Raw genomic sequence first — 25,841 nt, 5'->3', positions numbered from 1 at the left:
TGACTGGCTCTTGTTTAGAGAGAATCACAGACACACATTTCCTGTTTCCCATTCACCTTGATTTGATATAGAAAAGAAGTTGCCCATTCACATCTGTGGGGAATATATCTAGGGATGGTGATTGCCTCTTTAAATATTTGTGGCAAAGCTTGAATCTTTCTAATAGGGAGATCTATTCTGTAAGGACCCAAATTGGCCTGAATACCTTGACAAAGTATAGTCTACCACAACCAACTACTCACCCACAGAACTAGATTGCGGGAGTAAGGCAAATAATTAAATCTAAATAATTTTTTTTTGCATATTTATCCAAGATTTTTAAAAAGTCTTAAGTGAAATAAGTAAAAACAATAATTTAATTTCAGTAATGTTTAATTAAAATGCAGATTAGTTACTTATAGAATATAACGAATAGTCTACAAGCAAGTGTGTTTTTTTAAAGGGGGGAATTTATCTCAACTAGTAAAAAATTATTCAAAGCAATATTAAATATGTTGATAATATAAAGGTCAAACCACAGATTATAATGTGCTATTGTAAGTAGTAGGTGGAGGCAATGTCATTTATTAGAAAGATTTGGAAAATTTGACTTTCAAATACAAGACTTAAAAGAAGCATAGAGAAGAAGGTAAAAGGAAAGAGAAACCATAAGGGATTCAATAAGTTCAAACTGTTTACATTCCTTCATGGGACAATGATACTTTTAACTCCTAAAACTTTCTCCTTATTAAGGCAGTTAGAAGGAGTATAGATAGACAGTTGGGCACAGGTGTGAGTCGAATATGATGGGATGATTAAAAAAACAAAATTCAGGATGAGAAAGAGGAACTCACTGAGAAAAGAGGAAAGTGAAAAGTAGAATGGGGTAAATTATCTCACGTAAAAGAGCTTTTACAGAAGAGGGAAAGATGAGGAGCATGTGAACCTTACTCTCACCAGAACTGGCTCAAAGAAGGAATAACACACACTTGCCTGAGTATAGTAGGGAAAGTAGGAGCAGAAGAGAATAAGGAGGGGTGGGCTGAAGAGAATGATAGAAGGGAGGTCTGACTGGGGGAGGTAAAAGTCAGAAGCAAAAACACTTTTCAGAATGGACAGAGTAAAAGAAGAGAGAAAGTAAGATAAATAACGTGGAAATAGGATTAGAAGGAAATACATAACAATCATACGTGAAAAAAATTACAGAAAGTTCCTCTGATCAAGAGGAATATATTTATTAGATATTATATACATTACATATAAGAAATATTATGTATTTCTTAAATATATAGAGAACTGAGTCAAATTTATAAAAATAAGAGCCATTCCTAAATTGATAAATGGTCAAAGGACAGAACAGGTAGTTTTCAGATGAAGTAATCAAAGTTATCTATAAGTCATATGCAAACATGCTCTAAAACACTACTGATTAGAGAAATACAAATTAAAACAACTCTAAGTTGCCACCTGATACCTATCAGATTGGCTGATGTGACAGAAAAGAAAAAAGATGTTGGAGAGTGTGTGAAAATTGAGATACTAATGCACTTTTGGTGAAGTTATATACTGATTCAATCATTCTGTAGAGCAATCTGGAACTATACCCAAAGGACTATAAAATCGTGCATACCCCTTTAATAAGCAATGCCACTCTTAGGTCTATATCCCAGAGAGATAAAAAAGGAAAAGGACATATATGTACCAAAATATTTATAACAGCTCTTTTAGTGGTGGCAAAGAATTCAAAATTGAGGGGATGTCCACAATTGGGGAACGGCTGAACAAGTTGTTGTATATGATTGTTAGAATACTATGGTGGTGCTATATGAAATGATGATGAAGATGCTCTCAGAAAAACCTGTTAAGACTTACATGAACAGATGTAAAGTGAAATGAGGAAAACATTGCATACATTAACAGCAATATTGTATGATAATCAACTGTGAGTGACTTGGAATCAGTCAAAAGGCTGCACCCAAGAACCTAGAAGGCACATCAGTTTCCCCACCTCTGACTCAGTATTACCAGCAATATAATGATCCAAGACATCTGAAGGACTTATGATGAAAAATGCTATCCATCTCTAGAGAAAAATCTGATGGGACTCTGAATATAGATTGAAGCATACTTTTTCTCTTTTTGGGAGTTTTTTTTGGGGGTCTATTTTCTTTCACAACATGACTAATATGGAAATGTTTTGCATGACTCCATATGTATAACCTGTATCAAATGGCTTGCCTTCCATTGAGAAGGGGAGGAGAGGGAGCAGGGAGAAGAGAATTTGGAATTCAAAAAAAATTAAATGAATATTAAAAAATGTTTTTATATGTAATGGGCGGGGGTAATACAATGTTAAGTTAAAGAAAAGATCTGGAGTCAGAATTTTAAGTTCACATCCTGTGAGCTTCTTGAAAGTAGGGACTGTCTTTGGCCTTTCTTTGTGTCTCCAAGCACAGTCCTTGGCACCACAGTAGGAGTTTTATTGTTGTTCAGTTGTGTCAGACTCTTCATGACTCCATTTGGGGGTTTCTTGGCAAAATACTGGAGTGGTTTGCCTTCTCTAGCTCATTTTACAGATAAAGGAACTGAGGTAAAAAGGTTATGACTTGCCCAGGGTCACACAGCTAGTATGCAAGACCGGATTTGGACTAGTAGGAGCTTCATAAATACTTTTTGACTACCATCATGGCTCTGCCAATTCCTACCTGTACAATGATCTCTCTGGACTTCCATTTCCTCATTCACAGTCAAGGAGGTTGAATTAAATGATTTCCAATATCCTTTCTATCTCTAAATGCAGTGACCTTAATCTTTTCAATGGTTTAAACTGATTAACATGTATTTTAAAGTATAAACAAGGTCACTGCCAAAAATAGGCATATGAATCAATGTTTTCCTATTATAAAAATTCAAGTGCTCAAATATGTACATGATTTCATGTGTTCAATCTTCACAGGTACTTTATATACTCTCCATTTTTTAATCTTTTTTCCAATTTTGAAGATTGCTTGGCTTCACGTCAGTTTTAAGAAGTCAAAACACCCACCTGCTGGGGAAAAGAAAGTTATTCCAATCTAGATGAGAAACTTTCTGAAATCTAGCACCTCATCTTTTCCATCTTATTTTTCCTTCATTTTTTTCTAAAATAAAAAGGTTTAATTTTAACTCCAAAACAAATTTTAAGAAGAGACGGATGAAATTAAAGCAATTGGAAAAAGGAAAAAATTAACTTTGGCAGAAAGAAAAGACGGATTTCTTTTTTTATTACTCATCGCTTCAACTGAGTTTTTAAAAGAGTTCTTAAAGTTGTTTACTGCCTGAACATTCTTTCTTCTGACCAAACTTAACCCCAAAACAGAGTGTTTGTGGACAAGTAGCTAAAAAATATCCAACTTGAAGCCAATGCAATATTTTATATTCAGTTCTAATTGAAATAACTCCATGATGGAAATAGAACAGAATGGTGTCAACAACAGCTGCAATGTCAGTGCATCATTTATTTAGTCAAGGACAAAAGAGTGAGCAAGCCGTCTTCATTCATCTTTTCCTCAGCTGGTTTAGACTGGGATAGGAGAGAAAACACAAATGCAGCGAGCGAAGTCTGACCTTAAGCCATAACCCCAATTCCCCCTAAGAATTCAAAGAGCCAATAAGAAGGATATCCCCTACTCTAAGATGCACCACAAGGTCACTGAGAAGTTACTGACCAGCCATGGAGTGGGAATTTCTATCATCTTGGACCAAGCAAATGTAGACTTTTCCCTTTCCTTCTGAGTGGTGCTACTTAAGGATTCCGTTCAAATTCATACATTGCATTTTTCCATTTAAAAAAATCTCCAACACATATAGCTATAGAAGTCCTCTTGCAGGAATTGCCACAAACTTTCTGAAGACAAATAGCATTGGGCTCTTCCAATAGTGTAAATGGCCAAGTTCTATCTATTCCCAAATCTAAAAGTCTGTCTTCCGATTGGAAAGGAAGCCTTTCCTTATCCTCCTTAATTCTACTCCCTTTACAATTTATCCTTCATATACCATTATCCTTCCACATTGTGATTTTCCCCATTGCAATTTTGATATATTATGGGTTGGCATAAGAAATTAAATGGGAATTTGGGGGAAGTTTTGCAGAAGTCATAGGCTACACATGAAGGCCACCAGATGACACAGAGCCTATGACCAAATACTTAACCCAAATTTTACAATATGGTACAGTAAACACCCCATAAAAGAAAAAGAAAAAATTCAGACCTTCTCTGATGTGAAGGGAGAACCAAAAGATTTAATGTGGATTTTCCAGATGGCAGAGGTGCCCCTAACCCCTCTACAGGGAAGGGATAACTGTAGCTTGTGTGAACATACAATTGTTTGCATGTTTTCTCTGCCTTTAGATTGTGAGCTCCTTGAGAGCAGGGACTATCTTTTGCCTTTCTCTGTATCCCCAGTGCTTAGCACAGTGCCTAAAATACAGTAGGCACCTAATCAATGTTGACTGACTCTAGGTTTTAGATAAGTATGTGTTAGAGAAAATCAAGGAGTATGTTGAAAGACAGCAGGTGTAGTGGAAAAGATGATGAGTTTTGAAATCAAGGGGTCCAAGTTTTAGTCCTGGCTCAAAGGTCACCTATTAGCTGTGTGACTATGGGTTAAGTCACTTCACCAGAGCCTTCAGAATGGAAATAAAAATACTTGCATTACCCTCCGTCACAGGACTGGGAAGGGGAAAGCACTTTGTAGAACTTTAAGATGCTATAGAAATATTGAGTAAAGAGGTGCATATGGAGCATTCTGGCTGCTGGTACGAGAGCATACAGAGAATACTAGGTCACAGGAGCATACATTTGGAGCTACAGGGACCTTAGAGGTCGTCTAATCCAACCACTTCATTGTACAAATGTATAAAATGCGGTATAGTAAAGTTAAGTGCTCAAGGTCACAAAGCAAGTGGCAGCACTAGAGTGCCAACCACAGATCATGGATTCCAAGCTGGAAGAGACCTTAAAAAGGTCATCAAGACCAGCCCCCTCATTTTACAGGTGAGGAAACTGAGACTAGCTGAAGTTGGGTGATTTGCCCAAGATCATAGTTAATATTAATAAACGACTAAGGTAGAATTTGAACTCAGGTTCTCTGACTCCAAACTCATTGTCTTCACTATTGCAGCACACTGCCTCCCAAACACAAAAGCCCTCAGAAAGGACACCTACCTACTACCCCTTCTGTCTTCTGCCATTATATGCCATTTTCTTCCTTGAAGGCTGATCTCTCTAAGGCTCACCTCAATATACCATATCTGATGCTTTGTCTTTTTGTTTTTCAAGGTCATCTCCAGGAAAAAAAATATATGGGTTCTAACGCAGCTAGGCCAGGGGTGGGGAACCCTCGGCCTGGAGGCTACATGTGGCCCTCTAGGTCCTCAAGTATGGCCCTTTTGGATTCAGTCAAAGGGACATACTTGAGGAGCTGGTGGGCCACATGTGGCCTTCACGCCACAGGTTCCGCATCCCTGAGCTAGGCTATCAACAGTGTAGAGCACAACCCATACTGTCCAACTTTTATCCATCTCCAGTCCAGAAAAACAATGTCTTTTCAACTTAATAAAAATGATAATTTATTTCTGCTTCTTTTGGTGAGGCCATCGGGATTAAGTGACTTGCCCAGGGTCACACAGATAATAAATATCATGTGTCTGAGGCTGGATTTGAACTCAGGTCCTCCTGACTCCAAGGCCAGAGCTCTATCCACTGTGCCACCTAGCTGACCCCAAAATGATCATTTTTAAAAATAAATTTTGTTGCTATGTTTGTTATATGTATTACCTACATTTCCCAACATAATCCTCCCTACTTCCTCTCCCAGAGAGTCATCATTTGTAAGGATAGCAATAGGGCCTGTGATTTCATTGATATAGGGGACTCCTGGATGAGGAAATTCCCTTTGCTGATGCAGCTTGGCATCCCCTCTGCAATCTCCAGTCCTTGAGACAATTCCCTAAAACGCTGAGAAGTCCAAAGACTTTCCCAGGGTCACACAGCCAGGTTACGTTAAAGGCTGGGCATGAAAGAAAAAGGAGGGGAATAAAGAGAGGGCAGAAAAACAAAAAGGGTGAGGAGGAATGAGAAAAAGAAGAGAAGAAAGATAAACGTTAACGACTACCATGTGGTAGTGACAGGGCAAGTTTCTTAAGATCACAGATTTTTTCAATTTGCTTTCAGTCTCTAGACCATTTCATAAAGTGGCTACTGCACTCAGTTTAATGAGTATTTACCTGCATTGATATATCTGGTTTAAAAGCATGGTTAACTTCTCAAATGCTTTCATAGCATTTTGGAAACAAACGTCTTTTTCCTCGTTCCTAGACTGAATCATAACCAAAAGGTTAATTAGATTTATATCATACAGTTTTTCTTCATTGAGAAGGGTCTTGGTGAAGGGAAGATGGAGGGATTAATGATCAATAAAAATGTAAAAAGAAAAAAAAAAGCTAAGCAAGATATGACTAAAAGTACTATATTTTCACTTAAAGGAATGATGCCAGAATGCTAATTGATAACACTATTGATTAGTTAAGCCAAGAACAACATATGGCAACAGAAGACTCGCGTTCATTTCCTCAGCACATGCTGTCATAGTCTACATACTCTGTCTTAACTTGTATAATTTTCTTAGAGTGACAGCATTTTAACATTGGAAGGGACCTTTGAAAACATTTCCAGAAGATTTAGTTAAAATGCTAGCAACGCTCTGAGTTGTTTTAAAGAAAAATGGCAAAGGTTTTCAAAGATTGTTGTAACTGCTCACTAATATTTTGGCCATATAGAGGATGAGGCCAGAGAATTACCTTAACCATTGGTGTGGACAAACTCTTTAAAAGGCAACGAATCATCAAAGAGTCCTATCTAACACTGATCAGATAACATTAAACCTTCCATATTTAACCTTTCTTGATCACCCAAGCTGCAACTCCAACTTCCCTTTCTAAAAAATATATTTTTTTTTATGTTGGATCTATTTTGTGTATACTTATTTGTGTATCTGTTGTCACCTCTGCTAGAATGTAAGCTCCTTGAGGATAGTATGTGTTTTGCTTTTGCCTTTTTATCTTCACCCCTGAAACAATGTCTGAAGCATGCAAGTGACTAATAAATACTTGTTGCTTAATTGATTCTGAAAGGGCCTACAGAAATTGCAGTTATTCACACTGCAAACAGAACATGAAATTCCCATGTCAGTAATTTTTTTACAAAGATTTTACAAAGATTCAAAAATTCAAATCATCCTTTCTTATTAAAGTAGTTAGTATGACTGCAGTGTTAATGAGGACATGGGGAAGAGTTCACTTGTATGGCTCTGGTTAGCTTCATTCTACAGCCTTCCTAGAAATGGACAACACTGGTGAGAAGGTAGACTAGGTGATTATGTATATGTATCAGAGTAAGTTTACTACTCCTCCCCCTCAAACTCAAGTAACTATTCCACAGACATGCAGTTGAGTACAGAAAACTAGGCATTACAAAATTACAAAACTGGTCATTATTCAGTCACTGCAACCTATTCTTTTACTATGTTGACCATGACTATGTCAACCTCTACTAAAGTCCTACTGGAGTGTTTCATCATGATATGGAGGTGACCTTGGGCTCTCAAAGGCCATATCAGTGGAACACAATTTTGATTATCCTATCACGTGGGACAGGCTTACAGTGTTGGCCTTGTGAGAGAATGTGCTCTTATCCACCAACACCCACCTTGGTGTAGTGAAGCTCAGCACTAGATTAGCCAGAAAGTGATGGGTTAGTTGGCTGAGACAGCCTATAAATAATTAGAAAGGTTTGTGAGTTGCATCAACGAAGGGAAATGTTGATCTTAATGAATTCATCACAGTGTTGAAGTCAATATTACCTCAAACGTTTTCTTCAATTCTTCAGTAAAGTTTTCCAAGGTAGAGATGATAGCAGACTCTCCTAGACTGTCTGGTATGACCTGTGAGGCTAGGTATTTCTTAGAATAAGTTGAAAGATACTGTAAAAATTTGCATTAAAAACAAACATTTGCTGCACATCTACTATGTGCCTATTGCATAATATACTCCCTAAATACAAATCGTGACTGATTAATTCAGTGACCAGACAAGATTCCAGAGCACCGAAGATGACGTGTACTACCCACCTCCCGGCAGAGAGCTGATGGATGCAAGGTGCAGAATGGATATAGTTTTTGGACTTGGACATGTCCTATTTTTTGGATTGATTATGTGTATTTTTATAAAGGTTTTTTTCAATGTTAGAAGTGTAAGAGAGAGAAAAAAATAATTTTGTTAATTATAAAATTAAATGAAAAACAAGAGTCATGGAACACGGACTAATCTGAAGCATGTTGGCATTTGTTGTTCAGTTATTTCAGACCTTTTGTGACCCCACTTGTGGTTTTCTTGGCAAAGATATTGGAGTAATTTGTAATTTCCTTTTCCAGCTCATTTTACAGATGAGGAAACTGAGGCAAACAGGATTAAATGACTTGCCCAAGATCACACAGCCAGTAAGTGTCCGAGGCCGGATTTGAATGCAGATCTTCACCTAGTATTACTTGTTACACTTTGCTTGGATGTTCGCTCTTTTCAAACAATCTCTTTTTCAAAGTCATCTCAGCAACTGGCTAGCAACCAGACCATGTTCTGGAGGTTCTTCTGCTCTTACACCACAGCCTTTCCTGATTGATGACTGCCTCTTTGAGGATACTACTTCAGCAAAATCTCACCCATGATTCATTTTACTCCATCTTCTCCAACCACCTCCTCCACAGCCTTCTTGCTAACTACTTCACTGTCCCATCTCCTACTCTTTCATTTCAAACTCCTCCCCAAAGGGAAACTGACAGAAGGGAGGGCATATGGGGAAAGGTGGTGGTCAGAAGCAAAACAGTGGTGAGGAGGGATAAGGTGAAAGGAAAGAGAGAAGGATAAACAGGAGGAAACACAGGATGGAGGCAAATATTTAGTTAGTAATCAAAACTATGAATGTGAATGGGATGAATCACTCATAAAAAGGAAGTGAATAGAAGAATGGGTTAAAAACCAGAATCCTACAACGTGCTGTTACAGAAAATACAGTTAAAGTAGAGAGAAACACACAGAGTAAAGGTAGGGGGTTGGAGGAATATGTGTTATGCTGATTAAAAAAAAAAAGCAAGGGCTGTAATCATGAACTCAGACAAAGCAAAGGCAAAAATAGATCCAATTAAAAGAGCTAAGGAAGGAAACCACCTCCTGCTAAAAGGTATCATATACAATACAGTAATATCAGTACCAAACATATATGCACCAAATGGTATGGCATCGAAATTCTTAAAGAAGTTAGATGAATTACATTAGGAAATAAACAGTAAGACTATACTAGTGGGGTACCTCAACTTTCCTCTCTTATAACTACATAAATCTAACCATTAAATAAACAAGAAAGAAGTTAAGGAGGTGAATAGAATTTTAGAAAAGTTAGATATAATTGACCTCTGGAGAAAACTGAATGGGGATGGAAAGAAATATACCTTCTTCTCATGGCACCTACACAAAAATTGACCATGGAGTAGGGCATAAAAACCTCATAATCAAATGTAGAAAGGCAGAAATATTCAATTTAAACTCCTCCTCATCCCCCCAGTTATGGAACCATGACCAAACATGTCATTATTCCTGAACGGAGTATATCAATCTGCTTCTCTATGCTCCATCTAATATCCTTTTAACTCGGATTATTCCCACCATCTGCTGCCTTCGTTCTTGTTCTTAGGTTACTCAACAAAGCTGGAGAAAATTACAAAACTATGCTGAGTCCACTACAAATTTATGTCACTTTAGCTCTACTGGGCCCTCCCTGCAGAAGGGCAATCCTTTTATACTTCCCTAATTGATTCGCTATCCTGCTCGCCATAGTAACTTTCTCAAACTTTTTATTTCTCTTCAAACTTTCCATAGCTTCCCTTTCCCTACCCTCTCAACTGAGAACCTTGTTCATATTTCACTGGAACTAATGAGGTCACTTCCCATGAGCTTCCACTTGTCCCTTCCTCATCTAACATCATTCAGATGCCTTCAGTCATGTCTCACCTGAACAGATAGATGGTCCTTCTTAACAAGGGAAACCTTTCTAGATGCACAAGTGATCCCATTCCTTCCTGTCTTCTCCAAAAGATTACCTTCTCTATTATTCCCACTCTGTCAAATATCTCCAATCTCATCCTGTCTACTGCTGCTTTCTTCTGCCTATAGACACACTCGTTTCTCTCTCATTCTCAAAAAACCCTCACTTCATGATACCATCTTTCCTCAACAGCTATTATCCTATTTCCTCCCTTTTGCGAGTAAACTCTTTGAAAAGGCCTTCCACAATGGGTGCCTTCACTTCATTTCCTCTTCTCTCTTAACTGAAATAGCTTTCTCCAAAGTCACCAATGCTTTTTCAATCCTCCTCCTTCTTGAATCCTCCTTCCATCGTTCTAAAATTTTGTGACACTGCTCCCTCTTGATTCTCTTACGTGTTTGAACACTGCTTCTCAGTATCCTTTGCTGAACTTTAATCTAGCTCATACCTGCTAACCCTGGATACTCCTCAAGGCCCTCTTCTTTTATTCTTTTATATTATACTATTCTATACTATTTTGCTTGGTGATCCATTTATTCCCATAGATTCAATTATCATCTCTATGCAGATTATTCTCAGATCTCTTTATCCAGCCCTAATCTCTCACCCAGGCAGCTAGTGGCTCAGTGGATACAATGCTGGGCCTGGAGTCAAGAAGGTACATCTTCCTGAGTTCAACTCCAGCCCAAGATGCTTACTAGCTGTGTGACCCTGAGCAAGTCTCTTAACCCTGTTTGCCTCAGTTTCCTCATCTCTAAAATGAGCTGGAGAAAAAAAATAGCAAGCCACTCCAGTATCTTTGCGAAGAAAATCTCAAATGGGGTCAAGAAAAGCAGGGCATGATGGAAACAACTGAACAACAACATGTCTCTCCCAGTCTCTGGTCTTACATCTCCGAACAGCTGACTATTGGCTATTTTGAATAGGATGTCCTATAGACATCTTAAACTGAACATGTCCAACACCAGACTCCTTATCTTTTCCCAAAAACTTTCCCCTCTTTCAAATTCCTTTGTTATTGTCAAGGGCACCAACCATCCCCACAGGCTCAAAACCTAAACATATGCTCAAACCCTCAAGTCTTCAGTTGGCACGTCCAATGTGTTGCCAAATCCTATTGATTCTACTTTAACAACATCTCTCCTGTATGTGCCCTCTGCTCCAACACTGCTACCACTCTGATATAGGTCCTCATCACCTCATGCCTGGTCTATCACAACAGCATATCGATTGGTTTCCTTGTCTCAAGTTTCTCCCCACTCCAATCCATGCTCCACTAAGGCACAGGTCTGATCACATCAGACCCTCTATTTCATAAACTTCAGTGGCTCCCCATCACCTCCAGGATCATGTATAAAATCCTCTGTTTGTTTTTTAAAAGCTTTCATAATCTTTCCCCAGTACCTTTCCAATCATGTAATATCTTTCTTCCCTCATTGTACTCTGAGATCTACTGATGCTGGCTTCTTTGTTGCCTGTACACAAAATACTCTATCTCCACACTTTGGGCATATTCATTTGCTGTCCTTGTCTGGAATTCTCTCCTTCCCCCATCTCTGTCTCTTAGATTCTCCGGTTTCCTTGAAGTCCCACATAAAATGACATCTTTTACAAGAAGGCTTTCCTAGTATCCCTTAATGCTAAAGCCTTCCCACTGATTACTTACAATATATATATATATGTGTGTACACACACACACACACACACGTATGTATGTATATGTGTATATGTATGTATGTGCTATATGTATGTGTGTATATGTGTGTGTGTGTGCATATTTATTTGTATATATAGTATTCACAGGTTGTCTCCCTCATTAGATTGTGAATTCCTTAAAAGTAGGGACTGTTTGTGGCTCACTTTGTCTCCCTAGCACTTAGCAGAGCTAAGCAGAGTTCAGAGGAGGCTCATAGTAGGTACTTAATAAATGTTTATGACGCAACTTTGACTTTCTGGACCAAAGTGTACTCCTCTGGCCACCACTCCCCTGTGTGTGTTGTTCCCATTGGAATGTAAGCTACTTGAGGGCAGGAAGGTATCTGGTTTTGTAATTGCATCCTCAGCATTTAACACATGGTTAGCACTTAATAAATGCTTTTTCATTCATTTTCTTTAATTTCTTCTGTAATAAGCAAGCTCTAAGCAAAACTTTAAAATGAGTGAAATTTATCTTCAGAACTCTTATCCTCTCCTCTTGCAGTATTCTTCCTCTACAGCATCCTTCTAGTCAGGCACCAGTCACTCACATTGGCCAGGTTCAGAGGTCAGCCTTTCTAAACACACAATTAGCATTTTACCTTTAACTTTGCTATATGTACAATGTTACCTTTAGGAATTGAGTTTTCTCCTGGCATTTAGGCAGCAGGGGAAAATGGTGTGTGGTCCTCTTCTAATGTTCGTTGTTTTGGCTCTATCAAAGTACTATCCAATAAATCTAAAGACAAAGAAAGCTCCATAAATATCACGTTATCCCAAACCCAAGTTTTCACCTTGCATGAATTTAGTAACAAACCAACTGCAACAGAAAGGGTCGAGCACTGCTCATTACAAGGAAGGTTCTATGACATGTCAACCTATTCAAAATGACCATGGGAACTAAAAGCATTTCAGTGATCCAAGAAGATAACAGAAATATAGAAATTATTTCTCCCTAGAAATCAGAAACACTCTGCTTAGCAAAAGTTCAGATTGACTGCTCTAGGAACATCTGTGACCTCACCCTGGAACATCCCTCCACCCCGCATCTCCCTTCTCTCACTGGTGAATTCTTCCCAGAATCTCCATTTTGGGGAAGAGTCCCAGGCCATACACTGAATTTCATTCTTCTCTCAGTTCTTTTACCTCTATATATAGATTTTGCCACCATTCCATTAAGTCAGTATACCTCCCAGCTTTTCAGATTCCTTTTATGTTGTCTTTCCCCATTAGAATTTAAACTCTTTGCAGGCAGGGGTTATCTTTCTTTGTGCTTATATCTGCATCTCCGGCAATCAATGCAGTGTCTGCATAGTAATTGATTGTTAAGTGACTAATGTTTTAAAAATATAATCTTTTTAGGGCCAGTCTTGGGCTAAATCGAAGTAAATAATTTCTAGTATCCCTTTCATTTTTATTTCTATTTCTCCATCTATTTTTTTGTCCTTTCCCCATAGGAGTCTACCTTCCACCTTTTTACTGCAGTGACCTATGCAAGTACCCTCCAGGCTCCACCCCATGCTCTCAATCTCCTCTCCCATTTAAAACCTGATATATGCTCCATTTCCCCACCCCACCCCCTTTGCTAGATGGAACCTGTTAACCTGGAGCTGGGCAAAAGGAACTCAATACTTAGGCTCTGCAGATGAAGATTCATTGGCCAGAACTCACAGTTTACATTCAGGATTTGATCAGTGAGGAACTCCCCCTCGCCATTCAGAATAACACCTTCTCTGTGACATATACTCTTAAACAGTTGCCCAAAACATTGAGAGGTAGGTAAAGTGACTTTCCCAGCATCACACAGCAAGTGTGTTTAATAGAATGGGCTTGAATTCAAGCCAGCGCTTTATCCAATACACTATATATTGACTCTTATAGAAAATAATGTAAGCTATCGTTTGGATCATGGACCAAGGCTTCAGGTTCTAATTCTGGCTCTATTACTGATGAGTTCTGTGACTATGAATAGGTTACCATTTACTAAAACTTAGCTAGATGATACATTAGGATGGAACTCTTAGGTGTTTCTATAACTCCATAACAAACATTTTCATTATTATTATACCCTTCCAGATAAAACCTTCATTTCAAAATGCGTCTTTGGGAAATAATGTTTTAATCCAAAAGGAATGTAACCTGGCATCTCAGGCGCTGTAACAGGACAGAAAATGTTCGACAACATATTTAGAGTTCCACAAGTGACACCCTGTTACCTACTATCAGGGGCAGCTAGGTGTTACAACTGATAAAGCATTGGTCCTGGAGTCAAGAAATCCTGGGTTGAAATCCAGCCTTAGACACTTATTAGTTGTGTGACCTCAGGCAAGTCACTTAACATCTGTTTGCCTCACTTTCCTTATCTGTCAAATGAGGATAATAATAGCACCACCACCCAAGGTTATTGTAAGGATCAAATGAGACAATATTTGCAAAGCAATTAGCACAGTGGTTGGCACATAGCAAGAGTTTTATAAATATTTGCTATTATTACCAGCCAGTCCTACATAGGCCCTTATTTTACTACAAATAAATGCAGCACCTATAGTCTATAAAATGGGATCCCCTCCACCACACACATAGAAGAGAAACCATACTATATAATAAGGTCTTTTTTGCTCTTCGCAAATCAAACATCTTTGGATTCTGATATGAGATAAACGTGGCTTCTAGGATCATGGAAGCATAGAAAATAACAATAGGACTATCTTCTCAAAGAATCATTGCAAAGAAAGTGTTATCTCAACAAGACCTTTGATCATTTACTGGTAGAGTTTCATAGATTCAGACGTGGGAAGGACCTCAGAAGACACCTACTCCAAAAAAACTGATTTCAATCTAATGAAATCAAAGGTCAACTTGGTAATAAATCAAAGAGCCAAGATTTGAATCGAGTTCTTCCGTTTCCCTATCGGGCACATTTCCCCCCAACTACACCAACCTACCAACCCTTAGAAAGAGCTATGACATGGAAGACAAATTAGGTGTGGACTACACATTAGGCAGAAGTAGCACAGAAGTAAATTAAGGCTTTACTTGAGGAAATTCAGGTCTCTTTTGTTTGAATATACAGGACAGTTTTAAAGGATGTCCCACAGTACTTCCTTAACACCGAGAACTAGCCAGAAGTAGAACTGCTGACCTTAGGAGGCATTAGGATCCTCCTCCCTGGAGGCCTATGAGATGACACCCGTTCTTCAATATTATGAACATAATAAAAAAAAAGATATAGAAAGAGCTGGGGATAGGAAGATACAAACAAATGGGTTTTCTCAGGGGTAAAAGGGATGGACAAAGAGATGTAGAGCCTGTGCCATGGACACTTGTCCAGTTCAGCTTCTTCCTCTGTGCCTATAGGGCACCTGCTAGGGTTTCAGTCAGATGAGCCACTTGGAGGTCAAGAGAACAGTCAGGTTCTCTTCTCAGCGGTTCTGAGAGGGGTGGGGCGGGTAAAACGAACCCAGTAGGGCTCCTGGCAGGGAGGGGAAAAGGGGGGTGGGGTTAAAAGAACCACGGGATGGGCAGACCCAGAGGGCAGCTCCTGGCGTCTCAGAGGGGGACCTGAGTGGATGGGGGTGGAGGCGCGTCGCCAGGCAGCAGGGTGGGCTCAGACTTCACAAAGGCCATCGCTGACGTCACCGACCATCAACACTGCTCCGCCCATGGTTGCCTGAGTATCTGTGCTGGCCCACAGTTTAAATCTGGTGGGATGTGAAATTGCAGGAGATCAGCTGAACGCCCTGCCGAGGATGGGGGACGTCAGGGGCCACACTGCACCTGCCTCAAGAGCTCGAATTGAACTCTGATATAGTTGAATGGTCCCCAAATGGTATTTATCTGATCATCGTTTTCACCCCTTTAGGTTGGGAGGGTAGCCAGTCTGCTGGAGTGGGGAACACCTCTGATGGGGAGGAAGCTGCAGACAGCCCCAGGGGCTTCACTGCAGGCTGTCAAGTCAGATCACTGGCTAGCAGGACGAACTTCTTGCTTGGGAGTTGCCTTGAAGGAAAGCATTGTACTTGGCAAGTTGCTTTTTGTTTGCTGCTTATGCTTCTCTCCTGGAAGGGTTAACTGAGGGGGGAAGTCAGCATGGAGGACTAGCTCAGAATGGACTTGGAAGGTTTTGTGAGTGGCAGGGCTAAAAGAGAACTCAGGGGTCTTCTGGTCCAACCTCTTCATTTTTTTTAAATATAGATTTATTTATTTTTAGTTTTCAACATTCCCTTCCACAAGTTTTTTGAGTTCCAAATTTTCACCCATCTCCCCCCTCCCCCACCCCAAGATGTCATGCAATCTGAATATCCCTTCCCACTACACTGTCCTCTCTTCTATCTCTCTCCCCTTCTCTTATCCCCTTCCCCTTCTATTTTCCTGTACGGCAGGATAGACTTCTGTACCCCATTTCCTATATTTGTTTCCCAGTAGCATGTGAAAACATTTTTTTAAACATATTTTTTAAAACTTTAGGTTTCAAATTTTCTCTCTTCCTCCCTCCCCACCCACCCTCATTGAAAAGGCAGGCAACTCAATATAAGTTGTACATCTGCAGTTATGCAAAACACATCCATAGTAGACATGTTGTGAAAAACTCACTCTATTTCCCCTGATCCTATCCTGCCCTCCCATTTATTCTATTCTTTCTTTTGACCCTGTCTCTCCTCAGAAGTATTTACTTCTGATTAACCCCTTTCCCAATCTGCCCTCCTCTCTATCATCCCTGCTCTCTTTCCCCTTTCCCCCCTATTTTCCTGTAGGGTAACACAGCTTTCCATACCCAATTACATGTGTATGTTATTCCCTCCTTAAGCCAAATCCTATGAGAATCAGATTCACTGATACCCTCTCACCTTCCCCTGTTTCCCCTTCCACTCTAACAGACTTTCTATTGTGTTTTTTTTTTGGTGAGATAATTTACCCCATTCTACTTCTCCCTTTCTTCTTCTCCAGATATAATCCTCTCTCATCCCCTCATTTTATTCTCCAGATATGACCCCTTAATCTTCAACTCACCCTGTGCCCTCTATCTATCTATGTACATATGCATACACATTTTTTTTTTCCCTCCAACTACCCTGATACTGACAAAGGAAGGTCTCATGAGCTATAAATATCATCTTTCCAGGCAGGAATGCAAACAGTTCAATCTGAATAGGTCTCTTATGATTTCTCTTTCCTGTTTACCTCTTTATTTTCCACTTGAGTCCTGTATTTGAAGTCAAATTTTCTATTCAGCTCTGGTCTTTTCATCAGGAATGCTTGAAAGTCCTCTATTTCACTGAATGACCAGTTTTCCCCTGAAGGATTATACTCAGTTTGCTGGGTAGGTGATTCTTGGTGGTAATCCTATCTCCTTGCCCTGAATATTATATCCATGCCCTACGGTCCTTTAATGTAGAAGCTGCTAAATCTTGTGTTATCCTGATTGTGTTCCCACAGTACTTGAACTGTTTCCTTCTGGCAGCTTGTAATATTTTCTTTTTGACCTGGGAACTCTGGAATTTGGCTACAATATTCCTAGGAGTTTTCCTTTGGGATCTCTTTCAGGAGGAGATCGGTAGATTCTTTCAATTTCTATTTTGCCCACTGGTTCTACTTATATGGGCAGTTTTCCTTGATAAGTTCTTGAAAGATGATGTTAGGCTTTTTTTTGATCATGGCTTTCAGATAGTCCAATGATTTTAAATTCTCTCTCCTGGATCTATTTTCCAGGTCAGTTGTTTTTGACATATTTCACATTGTTTTCTAATTTTTCATTCTTTTGGATTTGTTCTACTGTGTCGTGGTTTCAAAAAGTCACTATCTTCCAATGGCTCTATTCTAATTTTAAGGAAGTATTTTCTTCAGTAAGCTTTTTGGACTTCTTTTCATTTGGCCAATTTTGCTTTTTAGGGCATACTTCTTTGGCTTTTTGGACCTCTTTTGCCATGTGGGTTAGGCTATTTTTTAAGGTGTTATTTTCTTCAGTATTTTTTTGGGTCTCCTTTAGCATCACTCTCAGTTTTTCTTCTACTTCTCTAACTTGCTTCTCAAAATCGTTTTTGAGCTCTTCCATGGCCTGGGACCAATTCATATTTTTCTTGGAGGCTTTGGATGTAGGGGCTTTGACTTTGTTGTCTTCTTCTGGTTGTATATTTTGGTCTTCTTTTTCACCAAAGTAAGACTCTTTTTGCCCTGCTTGCTCATGATCCCGGCCAATTACTTGAGTTTTAATCTCTTTGTTAAGGTACCAATCTGCTTCCAATGTGGAGAATGTACTGTCCCAAGCTTCGGGGGTTTGTACAGCTGTTTTCACAGATACTTGTAGGGACCTGTAAATTTTCAGTTCTTCCAAGATGGTATGATAAGAGGCAAGGTGTTTACTCCTTTCCTGGCCTGTGACTACAAGTACTCCTTTCTGTCCTGTTACTGTGAGGAGGGGCTTCTCTCCGCAATCACTACAAGCTCCACCAAGCCAGCGCTCCTCCTCACCCCAGTACCGCTGCCCAGAACTGTGGCCCAGATCCGAACATGGGCAAAGGAAGAGATTCCTGCCTCAGCACTGGCAAAGAGATCCCTGCAGTCCTTCTCTCATCAGCCACTGGATTCCCCCTCAGGCTGTGGGCTGGAAGCTCAGGAAGCAGCTGCCCCCCCACAGGGCCACGCTCTTGGGCAATGGAGCTGAAACCCCGAATTCGTTTCTCAGGGCACCCACAGAAACACACTTTTCCCACTGAACTTCTAATTTGTCTTTGGCATTTGTGGATTGAGGAGTCTGGAAACCTCCACAGCTGCCCGAGATTCAGTCTTCTGAGGCCGGCTCCAGGGTTGCTGAAGCCTGTGCGCCCACGCTGCAGACTGTGCACCCATGCTGCGCTGCGCTCCCAGCCCGGTGTGACACACCTTTCTGATCAATCATCCACGTTGTCTTGGGCTGGAAATTTGTTTCACTCTGTCTTTTTGTGGGTTCTGCTGCTTCAGAATTTGTTTAGAGCCATTTTTTATGAGTATTTGGAGGGGTTTGGAGGAGAGCTCAAGCAAGTCACTGCTTTCACTCCGCCATCTTGGCTCTGCCCCACCAACCTCTTCATTTTTGAGAAAGTGTAAATGAGGACAAGAGGAGGTCTGGGACATGGCCAAGGGTTTAGAGCCAGTAAATACCTGAAGGAGACCCTGAGCCCAGGTTGCTCTTGCTTGACACACTACTTGGCTTATATCTTCACATCTCTCTCCTTTGACATCCAGGTTTCATAGGGGGAAGATCCCTCACAAAGCACTGCCATGAAACAGCTTCCTGCCTAATGTGGGATTTGTGTAGGTTGCCCAGAGAGTTACCAGGCTGGGCCACAGCAAATATCACCCCTTTCCTGAATGGGTTTCTTCCCTTTCTGAAATGGGTGGGGAGGGAGTGGATGATTTTTAGTGGCTTCACTCTTAGCCCTACTTGAACGTGTTCCTGGAAGTTGGATGTGAAAGCCTTTGCAAAGCCCCTCTTTCCTGCCCTCCACAAATACCTAGTCTAGTGTCGGGGGAGAGGAGTGTCTGCGATATGGTGAACTTGTTAGAGGTTGGGCAAAGGAGGAAAAGCTAGGTGCCAGGGGGATCTGCCACAGCTGCTGCACTTGCCCTTTCAAAGATGGGAAAGAAGATGGAAGGTGGTCACATAGCAAAGGTATCAATTTTGAACTGAACAAAGGGAGCAATGTGGGTTCAACGGGGGTCCTGAAGGAGTCACAGTGAGGACAGGAGCCTGAATAACACCTTGACCAAAGCTCACGTGCCCTTTCTTTTACAAACCTTAGTAGGTCTATGAGATTTTTCTCAGGAACATGAGTTCTTCCCTACCTTGTTGAGATCATTCTGAAGGACAGCTCTAAGATCATCTCCCTGATGCCAAATGTCTGAAGGGGGAAAAGATCGGGGCAACTAAATCAAATTGCCTGTAGAAATGATGCCACAAATACAGGAGTTCAGGAGTCCTGGAATGCTTTATCAAAAGGCTCAGTGGCTGGTCCTACACCAGTGACAAAGCAGAACTAAAAGAAATGTGCTTACAATAAAAACTCCTCCAAGCTGAACTCTTCTTCTCTCTTGCTCATGATTGAAACGGCGATGTGTTTTGAAGAAAGGGCTAAGGATCTCTCTCCCTCTCTGTCTCTCTCTCTCTCTCTCTCTCTCTCTCTCTCTCTCTCTCTCTCTCTCCACCCCCCCCACACACACACACGGAGGCAGGGAGCACTCCACCCTCCCCCATACAATCATTTCATGGGGAATTTAAACTGAGAGAAATCATTTGTAATTCGGGGGTGAGGAAAGGGTGCTCTATAGTGTTGTGCCCAACAGTTGACTTACTTTCTAAGGAGAGAGATGGGATAGCCATAGGCAAAACAGCTTTGGAATAAGAACTCATTTGTCCAATCTCATGGGAAAAGTGGGTGAAATCTAGGGACTTTCTTATGGATGGGTATTCATATTCTCTCAATGGTGACACATGTGATTACTCACCTAATCTCCATAGTCATATATATTTATACTGATATTTTCTATCTAGATTCTCGTATACGAATACTCCAGTATTATCTAAGTGTCTTCAAACAATAATAGTCACATATCCTTTCTTTAGATCCATACACACACATATGTACTCCTCTGTTCACTATTCATATATGTCAACAATCATAAATTGTGAAGATACATTCCCATTGATGTACTTCTCTATCTCTCAGTATTACGTCTGTTTATTCATACATCCTTCTCCATGTATTGACATAGAAGTGTGCATGTATTCTCTATTTTCACATAAATAAGGACTCACTTATTCTTTCTCTTTCTATATATATGAGTCCTCTTTTCTCTCTCCATGTCTATATGCTGTTATAGGAATCATCATATTCTTTCTCAACATATAGAAGTCCACATCTTCTACCATGGGGAAACGGTGGGATACCTGTTAATGTATGAAGACAAAAAGTGCTCACACTTGAATGAAGAAAGAAATAGATAAGTACCATTTACTTGTTTTTTCAGTCATTTGTGACACTTTGTGGTGCATTTTGAGGATTTCCTGGCAGAGATTCTGGAGTGGTCTGCCATTTCACCCTGCAACTAATTTTACAGAAAGAAAACTGAGGCAGAGAGGGTGAAGTACTTGGCCAGGGGCACATAACCCCAGGGTGACATCTGCAACTGCATTTTCATTCAGGTCTTGCTGAGCCCACAGCAGACACTATCCACTGAACCGCCTAGAAAATATATGTCTACCCATGTCAGAGGCTCTACCAGAAGTCCTTCGCATGAATATAGAAAGAATACATAAGTATTTCTCAGTATGAATATGGAAAGAGAATATGGGAGTTCTTCCATATTATGAACATAATGAAAACATATAGAAAGACTTGAGGATAGGTAGATACAAACAAATAGGTTTTTCTCCGGGGAACAAGGGATGGACAAAGAGATGGATAGACTGTTCCATGGACACTGGTTCAGTGCCGCTCCCTCTTCTATACCAGTGTGGCACCTGCAACGGTTTCAGTAAGGTAAGCCACCTGGAGGTCAAGAGAACAGTCAGGTTCTCTTGTCTGCGGTTCCGTTGGGGATTCGGCGGGTAAAACGAACCCAGTAGGGCTCGTGGCCGGGAGGGGAAAGGGGCCGGGGGTTAAAAGAACCAAGGGATGGGCAGACCGAGAGAGCGGCTCCTGGCGTCTCAGCGGGGGGCCTGTGTGGATGGGGCTGGAGGCGCGTCGCCAGGCAGCAGGGTGGGCTCAGACTTCACAAAGGCCATCGCTGACGTCACCGACCATCAACACTGCTCCGCCCATGGTTGCCTGAGTATCTGTGCTGGCCCACAGTTTAAATCTGGCGGGGTGTGAAATTGCAGGAGAGCAGCTGAACGCCCTGCCGAGGATGGGGGACGTCAGGGGCCACACTGCACCTGCCTCAAGAGCTCGAATTGAACTCTGATATAGTTGGATGGTCCCCAAGTGGTATTTATCTGATCATCGTTTTCACCCCTTTAGGTTGGGAGGGTAGCCAGTCTGCTGGAGTGGGGAACACCTCTGATGGGAAGGAAGCTGCAGACAGCCCCAGGGGCTTCACTGCAGGCTGTCAAGTCAGATCACTGGCTAGCAGGACGAACTTCTTGCTTGGGAGTTGCCTTGAGGGAAAGCATTGTACTGGCAAGTTGCTTTTTGTTTGCTGCTTATGTTTTTCTCCTGGAACGGGTAACTGAGGGGGGAGGTCAGCATGGAGGAGTAGCTCAGAATGGACTTGGAAGGTTTTGTGAGTGGCAGGGCAAAAGAGAACTCAGGGGTCTTCTGGTCAAACCTCTTCATTTTTTTTAATATAAATTTATTTATTTTAGTTTTCAACATTCCCTTCCACAAGTTTTTGAGTTCCAAATTTTCGCCCCATCTCCCCCCTCCCCCACCCCAAGATGTCATGCAATCTGAATATCCCTCCCACTACACTGTCCTCTCTTCTATCTCTCTCCCCTTCTCTTCTCCCCTTCCCCTTCTATTTTCCTCTATGGCAGGATAGACTTCTGTATCCCATTTCCTATATTTGTTTCCCAGTAGCATGTGAAAACATTTTTTTAAACATATTTTTTTAAAACTTTAGGTTTCAAATTTTCTCTCTTCCTCCCTCCCCATCCACCCTCATTGAAAAGGCAGGCAACTCAATATAAGTTGTACATCTGCAATTATGCAAAACACATCCATATTAGACATGGTGTGAAAAACTCACTCTATTTCCCTTAATCCTATCCTGCCCTCCCATTTATTCTATTCTTTCTTTTGACCCTGTCTCTCCTCAGAAGTATTTACTTCTGATTAACCCCTTTCCCAATCTGCCCTGCTCTCTATCATCCCCCTGCTCTCTTGTCCCCTTTCCACCCCTATTTTCCTGTAGGGTAACACAGCTTTCCATACCCAATTGAATGTGTATGTGATTCCCTCCTTCAGCCAAATCCTATGAGAATCAGATTCACTCTTTCCTTCTCACCTTCCCCTGTTTCCCCTTCCACTCTAACAGACTTTTGTGTTGTTTTTTTTTTTTGGTGAGATAATTTACCCCATTCTACCTCTCCCTTTCTTCTTCTCCGAGTTTAATCCTCTCATCCCTTCATTTTATTCTCCAGATATGACCCCTTAATCTTCAACTCACCCTGTGCCCTCTATCCATCTATCTATATATACATACATAAATTTTTTTTTCTACAGCTACCCTGACACTGACAAAGGTGTCATGAGTTATAAATATCATCTTTCCAGGCAAAAATGCAAACAGTTCAATCTTAATAAGACTCTTATGATTTCTCTTTCCTGTTTACCTCTTCATGTTCCACTTGAGTCCTGTATTTGAAAGTCAAATTTTCTACTCAGCTCTGGTCTTTTCATCAGGAATGCTTGAAAGTCCTCTATTTCACTGAATGACCATGTTTTCCCCTGAAGGATTATACTCAGTTTTGCTGGGTAGGTGATTCTTGGTGGTAATCCTATCTCCTTTGCCCTCCGGAATATTATATTCCATGCCCTGCTGTCCTTTAAGGTAGAAGCTGCTAAATCTTGTGTTATCCTGATTATGTTTCCACAGTACTTGAATTGTTTCTTTCTGGCAGCTTGTAATATTTTCTCCTTGACCTGGAAACTCTGGAATTTGGCTACAATATTCCTAGGAGTTTTCCTTTGGGGATCTCTTTCAGGAGGAGATCGGTAGATTCTTTCAATTTCTATTTTGCCCTCTGGTTCTACTATGTCAGGGCAGTTTTCCTTGATAAGTTCTTGAAAGATGATGTCTAGGCTCTTTTTTTTGATGATGGCTTTCAGGTAGTCCAATGATTTTTAAATTCTCTCTCCTGGATCTATTTTCCAGGTCAGTTGTTTTTCCAATGACATATTTCACATTGTTTTCTAATTTTTCATTCTTTTGGATTTGTCCTACTGTGTCTTGATTTCTCATTAGGTCACTAGCTTCCAATTGCTCTCTTCTAATTTTTAAGGAAGTATTTTCTTCAGTAATCTTTTGGACTTCCTTTTCCATTTGGCCAATTTTGCTTTTTAGGGCATACTTCTCCTCATTGAGTTTTCGGATGTCTTTTGCCATGTGGGTTAGGCTATTTTTTAAGGTGTTATTTTCTTCAGTATTTTTTTGGGTCTCCTTTAGCATCACTCTCAGTTTTTCCTCTACTTCTCTAACTTGCTTCTCAAAATCGTTTTTGAGCTCTTCCATGGCCTGGGACCAATTCATATTTTTCTTGGAGGCTTTGGATGTAGGGGCTTTGACTTTGTTGTCTTCTTCTGGTTGTATATTTTGGTCTTCTTTTTCACCAAAGTAAGACTCTTTTTGCCCTGCTTGCTCATGATCCCGGCCAATTACTTGAGTTTTAATCTCTTTGTTAAGGTACCAATCTGCTTCCAATGTGGAGAATGTACTGTCCCAAGCTTCGGGGGTTTGTACAGCTGTTTTCAGAGATACTTGTAGGGACCTGTAAATTTTCAGTTCTTCCAAGATGGTATGATAAGAGGCAAGGTGTTTACTCCTTTCCTGGCCTGTGACTACAAGTACTCCTTTCTGTCCTGTTACTGTGAGGAGGGGCTTCTCTCCGCAATCACTACAAGCTCCACCAAGCCAGCGCTCCTCCTCACCCCAGTACCGCTGCCCAGAACTGTGGCCCAGATCCGAACATGGGCAAAGGAAGAGATTCCTGCCTCAGCACTGGCAAAGAGATCCCTGCAGTCCTTCTCTCATCAGCCACTAGATTCCCCCTCAGTGTGTGGGCCGGAAGCTCAGGAAGCAGCTGCCCCCCCACAGGGCCACGCTCTTGGGCAATGGAGCTGAAACCCCGAATTCCTTTCTCAGGCACCCACAGAAACAGAGTTTTCCCACTGACCTTCTAATTTGTCTTTGGCATTTGTGGATTGAGGAATCTGGAAACCTCCACAGCTGCCCGAGATTCAGTCCTCTGAGGCCTGCTCCAGGTTTCCTGTGTCCTGCATGCCCATGCTGCACTGCGCTGCGCTCCAAGCCCAGTGCCATATACCTTTCTGATCGATCATCCAGGTTGTCTTGGACTGGAAATTTATTTCACTCTGCCTTTTTATGGGTTCTGCTGCTTCAGAATTTGTTTAGAGCCATGTTTTATGAGTATTTGGAGGGGTTTGGAGGAGAGCTCAAGGGAGTCACTGCTTTCACTCCACCATCTCGGCTCCGCCGCTCCACGAATCCTTTCTTTAGGTCCGTATACACACGTACATATTCCTCTGTTCTCTATTCATATATGTGAGCAATCTTATATAGTGAAGACATATTCCTATGTATGTACCTGTCTATCTCTCAGTATTATGTATGATTATTCATACATCTTTCTCCATTTATTGACATATAAGTATGCATATGTTCCCTATATTCACCTATGTGAATCCTCACATATTCTTTCCTCTTTATACATATATATATGTGTATAGATATGTATATATATGTGTACATGTATATATATATATATATATATGTATGTATGTATTCATTTTCTCTCTATATATGTATATGTTGTTGTAGATATCATCATATTCTTTCTCATCATATATGAATCCACATCTTCACCCACAGGGAAACCGTGGAATGCTTGTTTACATATGGAGAGAAAAAGGGCTCACACTTGAATGAAAAAAAAAATACAGAAGCATCATTCAGTTCTTTTTCGGTCATTTGTGACACTTTCTGGAGCATTTTGAGGCTCTCATGGTAGAGATTCTGGAGTGGTTTGCCATCTCCCCCTCCAGGTCATTTTACACAGAAGCAGACTGAGGCACATATGGTGAAGTGACAGGTACAGGGTCACATAGTCCAGGGTGACAACTGAAACTGCATTTTAACTCAGGTGTTGCTGAGACCAGACCAGACACTCTGTCCACCGAACCACCTAGACAATATATGTGTACCTATTTCAGGAGCTCTACAAGGAGTCTTTCATATGAATATAGAGAGAATACATGAGTATTCCTCTGTACAAATATAGAAAGATAATATGAGTTCTTCAGTATTATGAACATAAAG

General features: G+C 40.7%; 2 long non-coding RNA genes across 4 annotated transcripts in view; one reads left to right on the top strand and one right to left on the bottom strand.

Moving 5' to 3' along the window:
- Window positions 1–3,452: 3,452 nt before the first annotated feature.
- Window positions 3,453–21,378, bottom strand: LOC110203993 (uncharacterized). 3 transcript variants are annotated; one of them, XR_002323148.2, is made up of 7 exons: window positions 21,182–21,378; window positions 20,602–20,733; window positions 12,442–12,549; window positions 7,882–7,980; window positions 7,728–7,791; window positions 6,248–6,339; window positions 3,453–3,541 (listed from the first exon to the last, which is right to left on the bottom strand). It is a non-coding gene; the product is annotated as an uncharacterized LOC110203993 (long non-coding RNA). The 3 variants fall into 3 exon arrangements; XR_013485572.1 differs by having other exon boundaries at window positions 20,602–21,378; XR_002323146.2 differs by lacking the exons at window positions 20,602–20,733; window positions 21,182–21,378 and adding an exon at window positions 14,953–15,372.
- LOC144456492 (uncharacterized) overlaps window positions 15,488–25,841 on the top strand; it is a 22,697-nt gene continuing 12,343 nt past the window's right edge. Inside the window, exon 1 of the long non-coding RNA XR_013485573.1 lies at window positions 15,488–15,639. This is a non-coding gene — a long non-coding RNA (uncharacterized LOC144456492). The remainder of the gene's footprint in view (window positions 15,640–25,841) is intronic.

Source organism: Phascolarctos cinereus, unplaced genomic scaffold (assembly GCF_003287225.1).
Source record: "Phascolarctos cinereus isolate Bilbo 61053 unplaced genomic scaffold, phaCin_HiC Scaffold_42;HRSCAF=564, whole genome shotgun sequence".
Classification (NCBI taxonomy): domain Eukaryota; kingdom Metazoa; phylum Chordata; class Mammalia; order Diprotodontia; family Phascolarctidae; genus Phascolarctos; species Phascolarctos cinereus.
Note: the sequence above shows the minus strand (reverse complement) of the source record. Positions and strands in the feature narration are given on the sequence as shown.